At 43.1% G+C, this 18,356-nt stretch overlaps 1 long non-coding RNA gene across 1 annotated transcript; it reads left to right on the top strand.

The window, feature by feature from the left end:
- Positions 1-1,104: 1,104 nt before the first annotated feature.
- LOC311430627 lies at positions 1,105-9,434 on the top strand. The gene is made up of 3 exons (XR_014688914.1): positions 1,105-1,237; positions 8,794-8,965; positions 9,289-9,434. It is a non-coding gene; the product is annotated as an uncharacterized lncRNA (long non-coding RNA).
- Positions 9,435-18,356: the final 8,922 nt, after the last annotated feature.

Here is an 18,356-nt window from a genome sequence, read left to right as displayed (position 1 = left end):
AATGCATCTGTAACACTAGGTAACAGAAGCAACAGTAGCATGTTAGTGTAGTAATAACTCTCACATGTGGAATATCTGAAGATGGGTTTTATTGAATTCAGTTTATTTAACCAGGATAAACCCTTGAGATATGGATCTCATTTACAAGATGGTGTTGGCAAGAAGGCAGATTATTACAAGCACATGTGGAAGATAAGTATAAAGCAAAAAGTGAAAGACCTGTTTATATTTTTAATTAGAATCCTTTTATCGCACACACACAAAAAAAAAAAGTTAAGTGAAAAGGAAGGCATTAGATATAACTATGACTTGTTGATATTTATAGCAACGGTATTTCCTACTTCTGTAGCGCCTTTCTTCCCTGGGCATCTTAATGGTGAACAAAACAAAGGCAAAACCTTCTCCCTTGGTGCACGCCAGGCCTGGCTAAGCCTATTCTGCTCGGGAGGCTTTCAGAGGTCCCCATGAAGTGGCACACCAGGACAAGGCACACGTGGCAGAGGGACTGCAGGCAGAGCCGAGAGGGCCCCATGACGGAGCGTGCTGCCACCATGCAGCCGTACCTCGGCAACGTGGACACGCCAGGGCAAAAGCCAAGGAGAACACAATGTACAGTGGAAATTTCAGGAGAATTAAAGTAGGCAGAGTGCAAGTGTTCAAAGTGGAATTTGACCAGGATTAACCCCTTTTATCTCGCTAGGAATACTACAGGATCTTTCACGTGCGCTGGCATTTGGGACTTGGCTTCTGCATTTCACACAAAAGGCATTAAAACTTATGTTTATATGAATACATTTTTTGAAATAGTTACCTTTTAAGTGACCCCCAAGCAGATACCAACCACATTAAAGTTATATGTGGTATGCTGGCACTCGAGGCTGTGAGGTGATGGAGTGCTTTTCTTTTCACAAGGCAATTTTGCTTGATAATCAAATGTCTCTGGTAGGTAAATACAAAACCTCTCTCCTCTATTAGAGAGTTATTATGTTGTGTTTACAATGTATTCTTTTGGTCTGTAGTTAACATACTTTAAATACTCTTAAAGGTAAACGGCTGCCTCCCAGCCAATGACATTTTTGGACTATCAAGTTGCATATTTTGCTCAGAAGTGTGGTTCTGGGTCTGCTTTGCACCTCAGGCTTCCCTCTCCCTGTGCAGACAGCTTCAAGCAGCAAAATCCAATGTGTTTTCCACCTATGGGACAGAGAGAAGACCAGGCTTGTCCAGCCATTCTGGGGTATGGCAACAGCTGGGATAAATGTAACAGAGTGTGAAATTATTGTGAAAGAATGTAGGCCAAAGAAAGAAAGGAAAAAGAAAAAAAAAAAAAAAAAAAAAGACTTTTTTGAATAGGAGATGCCAAAGTTTGCTCTTGAATACTCACCTAAGCAGTAAGATGCTCAGCTAGGGCTTCCATAGCAAAAATTTTAGCTTTGTAGGACACCCACAATGGAAACTGCCTGTGAGGTTACCTTTGCAAAAGCATCAAAAGCATCTATAGGTTACAGGGTGTTCGTGGGTCACATGTTGCTAACATTTTTTATGCAGTAGTGGTGTAAGTTTATTTGTGTTGGAATAGCAGGCACTGATGTTTCAAAAGAGAAATTTTGCGATCAACCTTGACACAGAAAAGGCCAACACAACTGTCTTTATCACAGAATCATAGAATCATAGAACAGTTTGGGTTGGAAAAGATCTTAAATATCACCTTGTTCCAACCCCCCTGCTATGGGCAGGGACACCTCCCACCAGACCAGGTTGCCCAAAGCCCCATCCAGCCTAGCCTTGAACACCTCCAGGGATGGGGCATCCACAGCTTCTCTGGGCAGCCTGTGCCACTGCCTCACTGCCCTCTGAGTGAAGAATTTTCTCCAAATATATAATCTAAATCTCCCCTTTTTTTTACTTTAAAACCATTCCTCCTTGTCCTATCCCTACATTCCCTGACAAGTCCCTTCCCAGCTTTCCTGTAGGCCCCCTTTAGGCACTGGCAGGCCACTGTAAGGTCTCCCCAGAGCCTTCTCTTCTCCAGGCTGAACAACCCCAACGCCCTCAGCCTGTCTTCATAGAAGAGGTGCTCCAACCTTCTGATCATCCTTATGACCCTCCTCTGGACTCATACTAATACTTCTGTGTCCTTCTTGTGCTGGGGACCTCAAAGCTGAACATAGTACTCCTCCCAGGTGGGGTTTCATAAGAGCAGAGTAGAAGGGAAGAATCACCTCAACCTGCTGGCCATGCTTCTTTTGATGCAGTCCAGGGTAAGGTTTGATTTGCTCCATGAGGCTACAGGAAGGAGATTATTAAAGAAATGCAGGAAGAATTGGGAGATCAGGGTGCATGGGCTATTTCACTGATTCACTATATGAACATGGGTGATATCTCCGGGAGAGCAGTTTCACACAGAGAGAGCTCAGCTTCTTTGCTTGCCCATTGGGATTTGCCCCTGGCTTTCAGTCCTTGTCCCAGCTATATAAGCAGGGACATCCAGGTGGCTTCTGCCTACCCAAAGTGCATGCACAAGCAAGAAATGAAAAGGTAAACCCCTATAATTTGCACGACAGATTTATCTGTGTGTGGCAACCATCAAGAACACACTTTCCTCTGTAGGTGTACCCCATAGCCTCCTTTTCACCTGAGCTTCTCTGGGTACTTGAGGCCAAGTGTCATATCTTGGTGGTGGTGGTGTGCAGGGCTCCCTGGGTTCCTTCTGCTCCTCAGCTCTTGGAAATGTTCTCACCATGTAACTTGCAGAAAGGGTTCCCTCCCAGTCACTGCCAGCAGCCATTTGGTTGCAGAACAAAATGTCACCCAGCAGTATTCGCTCAAATCAATTTGCTTTGGCTGTATTTGCACATCAGTGTATTCATTTCCTGTTTGAGCAGTGACATTGTTTGCCACAAATGTGCTATGGAAAGCTGATTTGGGGGAAAAAAGTCAATATTTGCTCTGAAGAACAATCAGACCCAATTCAAAAACACACTTAATGATTTGAAGTACATGGATGTATCTCAATGACTTTGTTGAATGAAACCTGATGCTGGGAACAGAAGCAATGCCATGAGCTTTCACTGCCCAATTAAGACAAATTGGTCATTGTCTAGCCTGAGCCAAGATTGTTCAGGATCTGTCCTCACTGCACTGAATCTGAAGAGATAAAACACATGCTGGGGATCTGCACACATTTGGGGAAAGCACAGCTCTGCCATGGATGCACAGGAATAAAAGAAGAGGTAACGTGGACATTAGGAGTAATTGCCACAAAATTAGTCTCTGCAAAGGCCAAGATAAAAAGGGAGTCTAAAAAGAACATAACTGTTAAAAACATGCTAGAAATATTGTTGACAAGTCATGCTTGGGGTTCATGTCCCCTACTAGGCCTTCATAGGTATGTGACAGACCAGGACTATCAGGACAAAACCATGGATTTTAATAATCTGCAGTTTTCTAAACATGTCCACTCCAATAATTTTTGGCTGCAAAAATGGTTGGAGCCTTGCAGTCCTTGCTATAGGTAGAATATGATTTTTTTCTGATACTTACTATGTGAATTATAATATCTGTGGGGAAATGTAGTTGCTTGTGGCTCCTGTCCTATAAGAACAACTCTAAAGAAACAGCACGAGGCTGAAACCATTATGTCAAATTAAACCATAACAGTAAAGAGTTAATGTACAAAGACCAAAAGCTTCTATACTAAAGTTGCCTAACATTTCTCATTATAAAAAAATTCCCATCATTTTTCTTTTGCAGAGCTTTAACATAGCTTGCAATAAGCAAATTATGAAATTTGGCAAGAGGTAGGAAGCTTGCTGTCTCTGCAAAATATATTGTTCAGAGTTGCCTGTACTCTATAATAATAAAAAAAAATCCTTTTCATTTTGTTGTAATCTGTAGAATTTGCTTGACATTTCTGGACATACAAAACCTGCTGACCACACCCGAACCCCTTCAAGGATTCTCTCAGAGGGAATGGTCCACCTGGGTCTCTTTACTAGGGATAAATCCTGGAGATATGTAGTAGGGGGAGTGATGTGGCGGGGAGATTGCAGAACCAGGTGTGAAATTTCCTAGGCATGATGAACCATGGCTCAGGTTGTGGTTTAAGTTCCTGATCCAGCCCACTGAGATCTCTTGCTGAATTCAGGCTCAGCTGCAGACTGTCCCTAAACACTTCTGCTGGCAAAGTTTTACTGCTGTGTTGCTGGGAACAGGTGCAGCATCTGAAAGGGATGTCTTCGGTGACTGCAGTGACTCCATGCCTTGTTTAGCTGTGTGAAGCCCCCCCCGGGGAAGCTGTTCCAAGCAGGACAGCCTGTCCAAGCTCACTTCACCTCTCGTTTTGGACGTGGGTTGAATCACATTCTCCATCTTCTTTTTCAGCTGGAATGTGACTTCCTTGCTGTTTCATGAAATACGACATCCCCCTTCCCCTCTTCTCCCCCTGCTCCTGAACATGTAGAACTGAATATCATGTAGTTCAGATTTATCCGTATGGCCAAGTTCAACAAATTAGCGGCCAGAAATTTTAATCAGATATTTAATCTTTCAACCATGTAAGTGAGATTTTGTGTTTACAGTGGCAGTAGGCCAGCTTAACCTCAGAGAAGAAAGATTGTTAGCAGTGTCCTTGAAGCTGGGGAGCCAGAGAGCAGTGACTCCACTGAGCAGGTCTGTCTGACCCACGGCTCAAAGGCAGCTGTAATCACTACAGCAATATCAACAGGTTTGTATGCTTTTTAAGTACTGGAAAGTCAAGAAAGACATTCTCTTCTTTGGCATATTGCTGGTAACTGTTCTGTGCATTCAAAATAATTCAGAAAAGTAAGGAAAAGAACAAAGTGTTGGTGGAAGAAAACTGCTGCAGATGAACTTGCAACACACCCTATTCCTGAATTTACCATTTTTTTAATAATTTATTTTTTTACAAAGGGGAGCATCTTCACAGATCACACAAATACCAATAGCAAATTTGATGAAATCTTCCACTTTCACTGCTGGCCTGCACAGATGCATGCCTAAGTGTAGGCATATGCACACAGTTCATTCCCTGTGTTCTGTTTGTAAGGGTCTCACCTGCTGTTCAAAGCAATATATGAAAAAGTTGGGTCTTGTATTGTTAACCCTGGAAACTGTGCTGCAAAGTAGCATAAGAGAACAGCATTATCACTGAAAGCTAATTATGATTTTTCTGTGTATTTTTGCTGAAGATTTATATTCCAGATATTCTTAAGTCAGAGTCAAGGGCTGAACACTTTATAAGTCTGGGAGCATTTGCTTGTCACTAAGGTCTGTCTGGGGTGGTGCAGTATCATTTTTTGATTTGACCTGTGTAAAAATCTGAGTTCCCTGGAGTTTGAGCAATCTTAGATTAGGATTGGAATCTTGACTTCTCTATTCAGACATCTCACGTACAAATGCAAAACTCTTTGGGGGAAGAAAAGCCTATTTACTCAGTGCAGATGTGTTTAAAATCAGTAATTCAAGTCAGCCCATCAATACTCCCAGTGATGAAAGAACCGTTTGGAAGGCATTACAGTTCTGAACACCAAGTCTCAAAATTAGTTAAGTTGGTAATTTAATGGGCATTTTTCTGGTAGCCATGTGACAAGTGGATGCTAGGAGATACATTTGGACTGTTTATACTTCATTAGACTCTGGGGATGCTATATCACTGCGTACCAGGGTCAACTTTTTAGTACCTTGTGAACTCTCTGACTTTTTGCCGGAGATGCAGACAAATTCTGCCTGAGATAGGGCTACATTTTAGGGAGGATGTGTATATAGTTCCTGTCTTAGAGACTGACACAACCTTTGTGATTTCTAAGTAAAACATACCACTTTATGGTCTCCCAAAATGTAAATGCTTCCTACATCTTTGATTGCTACAGTTTAATTGCGGTTGTTGTTCACATGCCTTGTTTAATATGATTAATGTCATAACAGGTCTGCGGACATTCCTCAGTTCTTTACCTTGACAGTGGAACAACACTGGTGACAAAATGCAGGTTAGGGCATAATGGATCTCTCTTTTTTTAAGGAATTACCTAAGAGTGCTTGCAAAGATATCAGTCTTGGCATTCACTTATTGGGTAACTTTATTTGTCTTTATTTCCAACAGGGTATTTCTATTTCATCCTAGAACTGTGAGAAATGCTGTGTCTGAATTAGGCTGTGTTAGTACATCTGCTCTATCAAAAACTAGCCATGCAACATGGAGAAACAAGTATATAGTGACTGTAGGCATACTATAGATCAGAATAGATGTCCTTTTGCTCAGTCTAGTATCTGATGGGAAGATGAAATATGGCTTCTACATTTATATGAGGCAAGGATATTCATTAGCATGAGAGATGGTGTTATTTGGATTGAGGCCAGAACACTGAACTGAAGCCACTTTAGTGGCATTGATTGATGATCTCTCCCTGTCAATAGATAGAAAACAGCCATCCATTTTCATCCTCCTGGACCTTTCTTCAACGTTTTACACTCTTGACCTGAAGATACTCCTGTTTCACTTGAGTGTTAACAGGGTCCAGGGAAAAATGGCTGTGTCCCTCTTGGAGGGATGCCAGTGACTAATAGATGCAGCAAGCTATGCTCCTGTTGTTGGACATTGTATTTGTCTAGTCCTTCAGAGATCAATTGTCTCTCCTCTGCTATTCAATGCCTACCTGCCAGTTCGATGACATGCATTCTTGGCAGATAGTTCTGATCATCCTTGCTGTAATGGTTCTACCAGTTGGCTAACGTGATCAAGAAGAGCTTATCTGGATGAGAGCAATGAAGACTATCTGCTGAAGGAAAAAAACATTGATAACACAGGAGTTACAGATGAAAGAAAAGATTTTTGATGAGTTGACATCAGATGTAGTACCCGTGGTGGGAGGTAGACACCAGAATTGGTCAGTCATATCCATGGATTAAAGGTGCTCTTGGATTCCTCATTGCCTGCAGAACTGTAGGGACCACCTTTGAGGTTTGCCTGCAAGACAGGATCAGTAACAACCAAATCATTCCTGACCAGCAGTAGTCCACAGTAGTTTTATCAATCTATACCAGTGCTTAACTGCCCTTATCATTAGAAAATTTAAATTGTATGTTTGACAGAAATGTTCCACTCTGTAATTTGATCTCATGTTTTCTTACTCTATCTGCAGTGGACACAGAGAACTTTTTAAAAACTCTTTTCTTTGCAGCTGTATTTTATATATTTGAAAAATATTGTCATATCTCCCCTCTGAACAAAATAACCCCACTTTTTTCATTCTTTCTTTGTAAGTCATGTTGTGTAAGCCTCTGGTTATTCTTAACTTTCCCCAATTGCTCCAAGTCTTTTATGAAATGTTTGTTCAGTATGGACACAGTTCTTTGTGCTTCTAGGTGCTGAGCAGAGCAGGATTACTTCGAGTCTTACATAAAGTATTCCCTTTTCAATATCCCCATAGTTTGAAGTGATTTTTTTTCTTTTTTTTTTCTTTTTTTTTTTCCCATTAGTATTGTAAAATTGTCTCACCCTCTATGTGTGGTCACCCACAAACCCTAGTCATTTCTGGAAGAAATGTTCCCTATTCAGTTTCCCCACCTTCCCTTGCATTTGGACAGCTGAGAAAGTATTTCTAGCTGCAGCATTTTAGTCCAGTCCTTACCGATAATATTGTATTTTAATAGCAATTCTTCAATGTACAACTGTCTTGAATTCTAATCTAGTCTCCTAAAATGTTTCCAGTCTCTTCCAAGAAGTGAGAAATCCCTTCTGACATTTACCAAGTATTTAATAAAAATGTTGACCTAAGACAGACCCCCATGGAACTGCAGGCAAAGAAAATTTCTAGTCTGGCAATGACCTATTTCAAGCTGCTTTCTGAGTAGAGTTTTCCAATTTGCTGAGCACCTGCCTTACAGTAGCTTTGACTAGTTTATGCTTTCTTATAATTTGCTTAAGAAAGTATCATACATGGCAGTGACAAAAGCTTTACTAGCATCCAGATACATGACATCAACTCACAAACACCCATATTCTGCTGGAGAGGAAAATTTAGTCAGGCTTAACAAGGCTGATGTTTGACAAAGACATGTTCCTCTGCACCTGCTGTGTCCTAAGCAGTTTGATTATCATCTGATGGTTTGGCTACTGTATTAGTTCAATCTTTTTTTTCTGGAAATAAAATTCAAGAAGGTCAGCTATGGTTCATGGACTTCTCCGTGCAAAGTAAACACTGAAAAATTAAGTACTATATTTGCTCTTTTCTGGTAATCTACAACAGTCATTTAGTAGTTTTCAGATCACTAAGACTGACTCTTCAAATTTGTCGGATTGAATTCCATTAGGTGAAACCCATTTGACAATATCTAACTGTGTGGGGGGTGACAATATGCCATTTTTTACTTGGCCCCTGTCTAGTTGTTACTAATGACTTTTGGTCATACTACTTATTTTCAACCAATGACTTTGCTTTCAGTGTTAACTGTGTTAGACATTTGATCACAGTTGACTTTTTTAGTGAAGACTGAAATATGAAAAAAAAAAAGAGCAAAATAACAACAACAACAACAGTTTGGATCAATTATCTCATTTGTTGTCTTATTACTAACATACTTGCAGAAGAATGTTTCATTATTGTTTTTCATTCCTTGAAATTTATGCTTTGCCTTAGCATTTCTGATTTTTTCTCTATGGCATGTGATAGTCCTTATAGCTATCCTCAGTGATGTGCCCTGTTTTCTGTTTTATTCTTGAAATTATTGCTATTGAAGAGATTTAATAATAATAATTCTCACTTCTATTTGCAGCTGGTCAAGATATTCCCCCATCCTGGCAACCAGTGCTCAGTCTCCAGTTATTCATGCCTATGCCATTTCCTGGCCAGGCTACAGCCATACCATATGTAGAAAGCCCTTGGAAAATCATTGTGAGCAGAAAGTGATCCTGCATTTTCTCAACAGCTGAGGCTATTCCAGATTTGTCATATCTGTCCTCTACACTTTTGACTGGCCTCCCATCAGAGTTTCAGTCAAGTTTATAGTCTTATTAATGATCTCCATGTTTTCCTGGCCTGGGTGGAGAACCTAAAATGCTGGTGTTAAAACTATGGGATTAAATCTGTGGTAAAAGATCCTCTACTCCTTTACTAAGAAAGCAAAAATTGTCTGCACAGAAAGTGGGAACTTCTCAGGCTTTGATCAAAAGCATGGAATGAAATAAGCTCTCCAAGAGCCAAGCTTACTGCTCTCCATGGATGGTACTGATGAGAAACTTTCTGTAACACATCTGTGTTTGTATTCTAGAATGCCTTCCCCTGCACGCTTTCTGCTGCTAAAAGAGGGAGACACTTCTTAATACATCACTGCAAGAAGCTCAGATACTCCCATGACAAATATGACTTTGGAGTGCATACAAAATCAAATAGGATAAATAAAACATAAGCCAAGCATTTTAGCATGTGTGTGACTGTTTTGTTATATACAGTAATTGTCAAATTGTGAATAATTTGGGGAAAGTGGAAAAATTCTCAGATTGTTAGTTTGATCTTGGTACTTTGCCACAAGACTGCTGGGAATTTGGGAGTTTTGTTCTGGGAATGGGGCTGTTGGGAGGGAGTAGGAGGGTATTATGAAGAATACAGAATTTACTGGGTGAAGAGAGAGAATTTAAGATTAGAGCTTGATGATTGTCAGCCATGCTTGGATTTCTATTTTATTCTTTTTGACACTTTCAATATGGCAAGTGCACCAACAGCTTCATTATGTGACTGTCAAATTCTTTGCACCCCTGCAGCAGGACTTATGCAGAGGGCTGGTGTATCTCTGTAGCCACTTACTGATTTCTGTGCTTGCATGCATCCAGCTGCCTGAGATGCTGGGATAGAGCACACAGCATCATTGTCATTCCTGAATGTGCTTTAGGGGCTACAAAGCCCTGCCAGAAGCCTGGCCAGCCAGCTCCATATGGGCAACAGCCCTGAGCACCACTGATGCCTTGAGGAGGGTGCTGAACTTCTGGTGTAGGACCAAGACTAATTGCATTCTGCATTGTCTACTTATTGCATAGTGCCCACCAAGCTGGCACTGCTATCTGAAGACCTCCCTGGAAAAAGAAAAGAGGACAAATTGTACTGAGGACAAGAAAACATCTTAGGGAACTTTTTCCCTAATGCAATGCCTGTCCTTTGATTCAGTTGCTCTGTGACCAGTAACATCTTTCTTGTGTTCATTGCTGCCAGACAAAAGAGCAGAAGCTCTAAAGATTTTCAAGGCATTTTTTTGAGAATAAGCTGGACACAGGACCCAAGTAATCATCTTTAGAGGTTTACGTCATCCTCTGGTATTTTGCCCATCAAAATAGAGCCTGCTTCAAAGAAATGACATAGCCCCCTTGATGGCAAAGTGCAAGCACTGAGAGAGAGCTCTTGGATTTCTGACTGCTTCACAGCACAAGTCCTTGTCTCAGAGAAATTCAAGTTTACCAGAAGCCCTTCAATTATTTTTTGTTTCGTTTCCCCAATACCCACCAGATTAGAACACAGCTTGGCAATGTCACTAGAAGAAAGAGAGAGAGAAAAGAAAACAACAAAACCCCAGCTGCCAGTGTTTCAACTACAAATGCTATTGGGAGGGTTTGTGATACTTGCCTTAAAAGTACTTCAGACAGAAATGTTATTTTCTTTCTATGATTTTTGGAAAGCTTCAGATTTCTGCTGGTACTTCATGCAAAATCAACAGGTCTACCTACGCAAATACATCTGGGTAAGATTGACAAGTGGAGAAAGTTGACAGGCTCCCATCAGAGCCAAAGCGGTCTCTGCTCTGTGTGCTGATGGAGGAACTCCTGCCCTTCCTTGATGAAGATAAGGGTCTTTTATAGTAAAATGAAAACAAGGAATCAAAGGGTGACAATCAGTCTTCCAGTATCTCATCCTCTGTGACTTGATCAAGGGATATTCATTGCTCCCAACATCATAGGCAAGATGGGAAGATGTGGGTTGATGAGTTTGTTCCATTGAAGCTGCATGTAAACATTAGGACATGAACTTTCATGGATATTCCTTATTTAACAGAAAATGGTGCTATGTACCATTTTGTATTTCTAACCTAAAATTATGACATTCTCAAAAATAAGAGATTTTTAAATATTGTAAGAATGGATCTGTTCCCCTGCATCCTGATGTAGTAGCCCATAGGCACATTTTCAAGATTTCCATTGCAAACATGTCTGTAGAAAAGCTGATTATGGAAGGAAAGGCTGTATGAAGAAAAGGCAGGAGTTTTAATTTTAAAAACTGGAGTTTTGATTTAACTGGAAGAATGGACAATGTCAGCACTGTTCATTTTCAGTAACATTTATACTGCCTGTGTCTTGGACATACAGAGGTCTAGATATGCACTCACATATATTTTAACTACACCATTGACCTGAGATGCTAGTTGGCTTCTAAATTTCATTGTAAAACCTTCAAGTATATTTAAATGCATGCAAACAGCTATGTAAGCTAGGCAAGGTTATTAGTTATTTTCTGATTCTATTTCTAAATTATGTGTATCTAGTGCTTGTAAAGCTATGTCCTATACATAACATTGTGTTTATGACTCTGCAGTGATTTTTGGCATAAGAAAGACTGGCAGAAGAACAGTGTGATGTTCAGCGAGAAAACAAAGAGCCATTTTGCTATCTTTTCTGGAGTTTCAAGAAAGGAGCACCCAAATGACTCTTGTTCAAACTCAGCTGTATGTGATTAAGCCTGTTCTTTGATGCATACTGGTGGTTTCCAGAGGGAAACACGTATCCATGTCTGCTTGGTCTACAAACTGATCATTTCCTTCTATTTCTGTTCTGGCTCTGGGTGTCCATTGCCCTCCGCCCCCCCTGTTCCTGCCCGTCTGTAAAACTCATAAAGCCTGATTTAAACACAGTAACATACACAGGCAAATGATGACTTGGAAGTACTTGAAGGAAGGGATGTGCTTCGTGACTCAAGTGTTTGTGTTGTCCTCAGCAGAAAACTCCAACAATGAAAGTCCTTCACATGGAAAAAAGTTGTCAGCTTTTCCACAGAAAAGACCATTCTCTTGTGTTATCACCTTTAGAACAAAATGCAGAAAAGCCTGGGGAGGTTTCATGTTTGTTTGTTCACTGAGCTTGATTTAAAAATGGAAGGCAGAGCCTGAATTTATAACAGATTAATGAGTTTTCATTCAAAATGGGGCAAACAGCACAGTTGGCAGTGCAGCAAACTTCACAAATATCACATGAAGCCTTATAATCTTCACTAATCTTTCTAATTCAGATTCCTTCATACTTATACCCAGGAGGACCAGGGATGAATGGATTCCATCCTAATTTATTCATATATACCTATGGTATTTATTCCCAGTGTAAAAGCTGAGGGATAATACAGTTTTTTCTGGGACTATCCAAAGGAATTCTTACCTATTTGTTCAAATGACTAAATTATTTGCTCCGGCAGGACTGAGACCATACTATCATGTGAGGCATAAGAAATACGTTGCCAGAGAGAAAAGGCAGCAGCTGGAAAAATGGAAACATGACAGACTTTCATTCGATATTTAATGATATGTCTATTGGCAAATGTTTTGCTAATTATTTATTTGTATAACCAGTGAGGGACTTAAATCAGGAAGAAAAGGGAGTTACTTTCATGGTATGGAGGTGAGGAGAGAAAGGGTATGGCTGCCCAGTGGCCTGAGGGAACAAAACCAAGGTCCAGTACTTAATACGAGAAATACTCAACATAAAAATGCTTAGGTATTCTGAATGAAGGCTCCAGAAATGGTTTTTGTCTTTCAGATAAAAGTACGATCTTCTTTCCAACCATGGCATAATGCCTCTAAGTCCTTAAGGCATAGAGCTAAAGTCACAGTCCTTTCCTGGGCATTTTTCCAAACCAACTGAGGTAGCTTCCTCTCCTCATACTAGTGGTGGGGACCACACAGCTGAGGTGCTTATCTCTCTACACACCTTGCACAGATCCTGTAGACACTTAATGTTGGGTTACACATCCTCCCATGTAGCAGGATGTCTGAAAAGTCAGAGCATCTCAGCCACCAGGTGTTGGTGTCTCCCGGGGGGGGGGGGTGGAATCTCCTTGAATATGAAATTGGTATTCACGGATAGAGCATGTAAAAGAGCTTGAAAATATGGCCCTGGAATTCCTCCACGTATAAAGTCCTTCTTCACCTGCAGACAGACATAGACATTAACTCTGAAATGAAATCTCTGTCTTCCTCTGGCATGTGAGGCCTGCTGCCATCCTGTTAGCTGGAAGCCACTGCTCAGGTCCAGGTGTGGATGTAAGGATGGGAGCTCACTGGTGGGATGTCTTGGGGTGAACAGATTGCCTCTGAACACCAGGGAGAGATGTATGTTTTCTATTTTTTCTACTGACAACAAGAGATGCTGCAATATCCCTTGCTACACTGGGCATCTCTCCCTAGACTTTGCTCCCCAGAAATTCGTTTTTTTTTTCAGCAGAAAATATGCCACAGGCATTTAAAGAAGTGCTACTGTGAATCCTCTCCCTTTGGGATTGCTCACCTTTCTCTCAGGAAATCCTGAAAGACTGTGCAACGGCACACATTTTCTGATACTGTCACAAACACCAAATATTTTCCCCCTTCTTTCCTCATCGCTATTTGCTTAGCAAATCAGCTCTTTCTAGGTGCACAGGTATGGGTTCGGACTGCTGGACCAAGGGGTCCTTGCCACTGCTATTTTCTGCTTCCACTGGTTTTGTGGGCTTTATAATGATAATGGGGAGCATCTAGTGAGCACATCTTTCAAAAACCTTGCTTACCTAGTCCAAGACAGGTAGGGAATGGTAGCAAATTTAGAAAGGAATATGGGGTGCCTAGTTTACTTCATCTTTTCTGTTTTCTCATAAGGACTCTGTGACTTAGTGGATAACCATGTAAAATGTGAGTCTGAATGCAACACTCTCCAGCATTTCTAAATCAGGAAACCTCCTTGGAGCTGCTGGATGATTAACCACGTCCAGCTGTGCGTGTTGGGGTGACAGGGAAATTCTTGTCATGGACACAGGGGGAATATCTTTCTCTATAGGAAAAAGCATTGCCCAGGGGAAGACTCGCTGGGTGCCTCCACTCCTCACCTTTAACAGACTCTTGTAAGGCCGAGAGTGAATTTGCCGTTAATTGTGTACCTGTATGTTAGCATCCTCCCAAGTCTACGTGCTCAGAGAGTCACAACAGCCAGGCTACCAAAACTCACAGCCCAGTGGGAAGCATCTCCTCCTGTGTGACAAGACAGCCTCCTTCCAAGCGGGCAGAGGAGGAGGGATGGGAGGAGAGCCCAGGGGAGCCACAAATAATAAATAACCGCAGAATAAAGCCGAGGAGGGAAGCCAGGGCGGTGGGAGAGGGGGGTGGCCGTCTCAGTCCCCTCTCCCCCTGCCTGAGGCCTGGGGTGCAGGGATGCTGTGGGGGCCGGTGGAGCGACTGCCGGCTCCTCGGCGCTGTTTGTTGTTGTTCGTCCGGCGCAGGAACTTGGCAGGAGCCGGTTCTCGCTCCGGGTCCCACAGGCAGGAAAAGTCTCCCAGCCCGCGGAGGAGACAGCCTGGCTGAAAGAGCCCCGCCAGCCCCGCTGCAGATAAGTTAATGTACACAGAAGGGACGTAAATTACCACGACCCTCAGCAGCAGGACATTGGCCAGGGCCTGTCAGGAGGAGGACAAGCGTCGGCCGGCTCCGCGCCTCGCTGACGTTTACCTCCAGATAGAGCCGCCGCTGCCCCGCGAGGAAGGACCTCGTGGAGCCAGGGCTTCCTTGAAAACAGCTGCCTGTCCCCGACACCTACAGACTAATGCTGTTTTAATCAGGGGAATTAGCGGAAGGCGGTGCGCTGTTTTCCCAAACCATTTGCATGGGGACAGCAGCCTCCCCCGTGGCTCTGCTGCCATCTCCATTACGCTTCTTTATCGGAGCTGACTTTTTTTCCTGCTCCCCTCTCCAGGGAGCCCGGCGTCCCGTTATCTCCACCCCCGAGCCCTGACGACATTCACCTCCCTGTTTACACACTGACATCACGCTGCAGCCTCCCTCCAGCTCAGAAATAACCCCAGGGATGAAGCAAACAGGAAAAGCCCCGTGACGCACGCACCCACACCGCCGCAGCCACCTTTGCAGCCATGGCCATGCTGACCCAAGCCAAGGTCCTTGTCTACAGCCGACAGCCAGTGGGGCTACATCATGACATGGAGCTGTGCTGGGTACTGGGCTCGTACACTATGGTGTGAGTAGGGATGGAGCTCCAGTGGGACATCTGCGTTTAGATAGTGAGTCAGTGGGAGAGCCAGAGCCAGAGATCAAGTCTTCAGGTTCTTGCTTCAGCCACCAGACCATGCTTCTCCCCATAAACGTGTTTCATTCTCTCTTCCTCCCTCCTCACATTTCATTTCAGCATGTATTCATTCCTTGAAGGAGACATAGAGGTAAATTTAGAGCCAGGTACACTGTGGGAACGACAACAGGAAAACGTCTGCGAGGTCACTCTCAGCTGTTCCAAATAGCCCCTTGCATCCACACACAGCCCATTAATTTTAGCAGGGCTCCTTGTGTGGTAAGCTCCTACACGAAATGTGTGTGGGAGGCACATTTGGGCCCATGGAGATTTCATTATTATTGTAAGCTTCAGAGTCAGAAGGCTCCAGGGGACAGCACTTTGCTCTCCCTCTTAGCGAAACGCCAGGCTTAGCCAGGCCAGATTCTCTGCATTAACATGTGGCTTGTCCACACTCTCACAAGCTGTGCTTTCTGCTGTTTGTTATGCATTCTGCCCCAGTACCTGACAGCAGACCAGCACCATGGCTGTACTCACTTGAATTATGCTGGATATGCTAGGTTGACTAAATCTCCCTAAATGCATGGATTGTTTTTTCTGGCTTTGAAGAAACAATTCCAGTTCAGCAAAGAAAGGGTAATATTGTGGAGACCAGAGGGCCAGCACTGGGCCCAAAAGGGCCTTTTTGCTTGGTAATCTTCACCGACGTGAATCCACGTCCTGTCTGAACCCGTGATGGTTTCATGCAGTTGGTTTCACAGGCTTGTTGGGATATAAAGTAGAAGAGGGTAAGCACAGAGAGCTCTGCCTAAAGCCTTTATAAGCCCTGCTAGAGATGAGTAGATACACTGTCCACACAAAAGCACAGTTATTCTGAAGCAAGACTAGATTTTCTCTGGCCAGGATTTCCAGTGGCTTCCCATCAGTACCATGGTTCCCATCCACTTTCTGAAAGGCAGAGAACAGAGAGCAGCTTTCCTACAGGGTGACCTGGGAATGTCCCTGGGATGCCAGCATCCCCAGAGCAAGAGGAGGTGCTGTCTGCCCCACCTCGCCACCCCAGTCCTGTGCAGGACACAAGCTAAGGCAGTGAGCCTTTGCTCTGGCTCTCTGTCATTGCCTTTTCCTTTCTGGCAAGGGGTAGTAAGAGAGCTGCAAGCCTCCGTGTTGCTTCTGCTTTCTACCCAAATGGACTATGAAGAGAGCTAGAGAACAGGTGTTTTCTAGAGAAAGCTGATGGTAAGCAAAATAAATGGATAGTGGAGCTCAGATTGCTAGCACTTAACTATATGAGTAGCTGTGGGATACTGTGGGATGGAGGAAGCTTTGCAAGTAGCATTATTATTAAAAGATGCATGTGATGTGCCTACCATCCCAAGTCAAAATACTCTGTAAACAGGTAACTTACTTGTGTGTCTTGTGTGTCTTTGTGGCTTAAAAAAAGTGCTGCCTTTTCTGCCTTTGAAGTAGGGAACTGGTCAGAGGACTGATTTTCTTTCCTAGAAGCACAATACCCTGGAACCCAAAAGATGGTAGTTCCTGGAGAAGGAGACCTCTCTGTATGGATACACACGTCCAATTTTGTTGTTGTCATTGTTCTGCACAGTAAGCAACAAGAAAACTAGCTTGCAGTTAAGGTATGTTGATAACCAGGTATACATTTAAGAGGTAGTAATTACCTCTCTTCCCTTCTAATTTACATATACAGTGCAAGGGATAGAAATATCCTTGGCCTTGGTGGAATTATTCCAGCATTACATATTATAATGGCTTTCCTAGGGACATCAGGCTGATAGATGCCCTTTTGCTTGAGGACGTTCAGGTTGTTTTAGGGTTAAAGAGTAACCGAGGTGTAAGGTTTTGGTTGTGAGAACACCCGTTCTGCTTGGGGAAGGATGAGGACAGGTCACCATGGGAGTCATGTAGTGCAACACGACCAGTGGCCAAATCCCCTCCTGGCCTTGTGGACCATTCAACATCCATTCCTACAAAAAGGATGGGGCCAGGGGCTGTCTTCTGACCCATTCCTTCAGCTCCTGGGGCACAGAGGAGCACACCTCACTCTGCTGCAAGGCAAGGGGACAAATAAGAGCAGCAGCCATCCACTCTGTGTGATGCAGCTCATGGGACTCTCCAGTGCCTCCTCCTCTCCATCTGAAGATCTCTTTTCCCTGGCCAGCCGACATGTGTGTGCTGAAGTGCTGGCAGGCTCCATGGGCTGACGCATGTTTTCATCTCTTCCCGCACAGAATGCCCCCCGTGTTTTCTTCCAAAATCCATTCACGTTCCTGGCACTGAAAATCTTTATCTTTATATGTTGTTTTGAGCACACCCACTGCTTCCTGACTTAAAGCAGTTGTAGCATGGACAGAGATTTACTGACATCAGATAGTGGTTCTTAAAGCTGCTTTAAGTCATATTGTTCTTTTGGTGGACAGGGCACAACTGGGCTTCAGTTGGATGGAAAATAGAGATAATTTTCCCAAAGCATGCATGTTTTGTGCAGGAAACTAAACCATGAATGAACATATCTTGAATGCTGAGGGGCTAACAGGAAGGACTGGAGCCCTTGTGGTGTTTGAACAAATGCTGGGTTTGGTTCCAGCAGGGCTGAAATCTGGTTCCAATAAATGTTGTGAAATGTGGGTTTTCGTGGCAGGTGCCAATGGCTTCAAAACGGGACCAGAACCACTCAAAACATGAGCAGAAACATTCTTGGTTCATCCTTAACATCAGAGTAAGAAAGGGAAAGAAGGGTACTGAAAATATTTCTTTCTGGGTGCAAATGTTACATCTGCTTAACCCTTCCTGTGCCTCCCGAGGCAGTGGCTGGCAGCAGAGACCTACCCGATCCCACTCCAGCAGGCTGGAGAATCCAGCCTCACATTTTTTTGTGATCTGTTGCTGTGTTCACACCTCTTTGCTACATTTCATTTCAAGACTATACTCAGTTTCAAATAGGGCGTCTGTAGTGAGTCACCCCTAAAATACCCAGGGGTATGTAAACATATCCGAGCCCTCCTGAAAGAAGGAATCCCAGTTT

This window comes from Aythya ferina, assembly GCF_964211825.1.
Source record: "Aythya ferina genome assembly, chromosome: 2".
Taxonomy (NCBI): Eukaryota; Metazoa; Chordata; class Aves; order Anseriformes; family Anatidae; genus Aythya; species Aythya ferina.
This window is presented reverse-complemented; position numbering and strand designations above follow the sequence as displayed.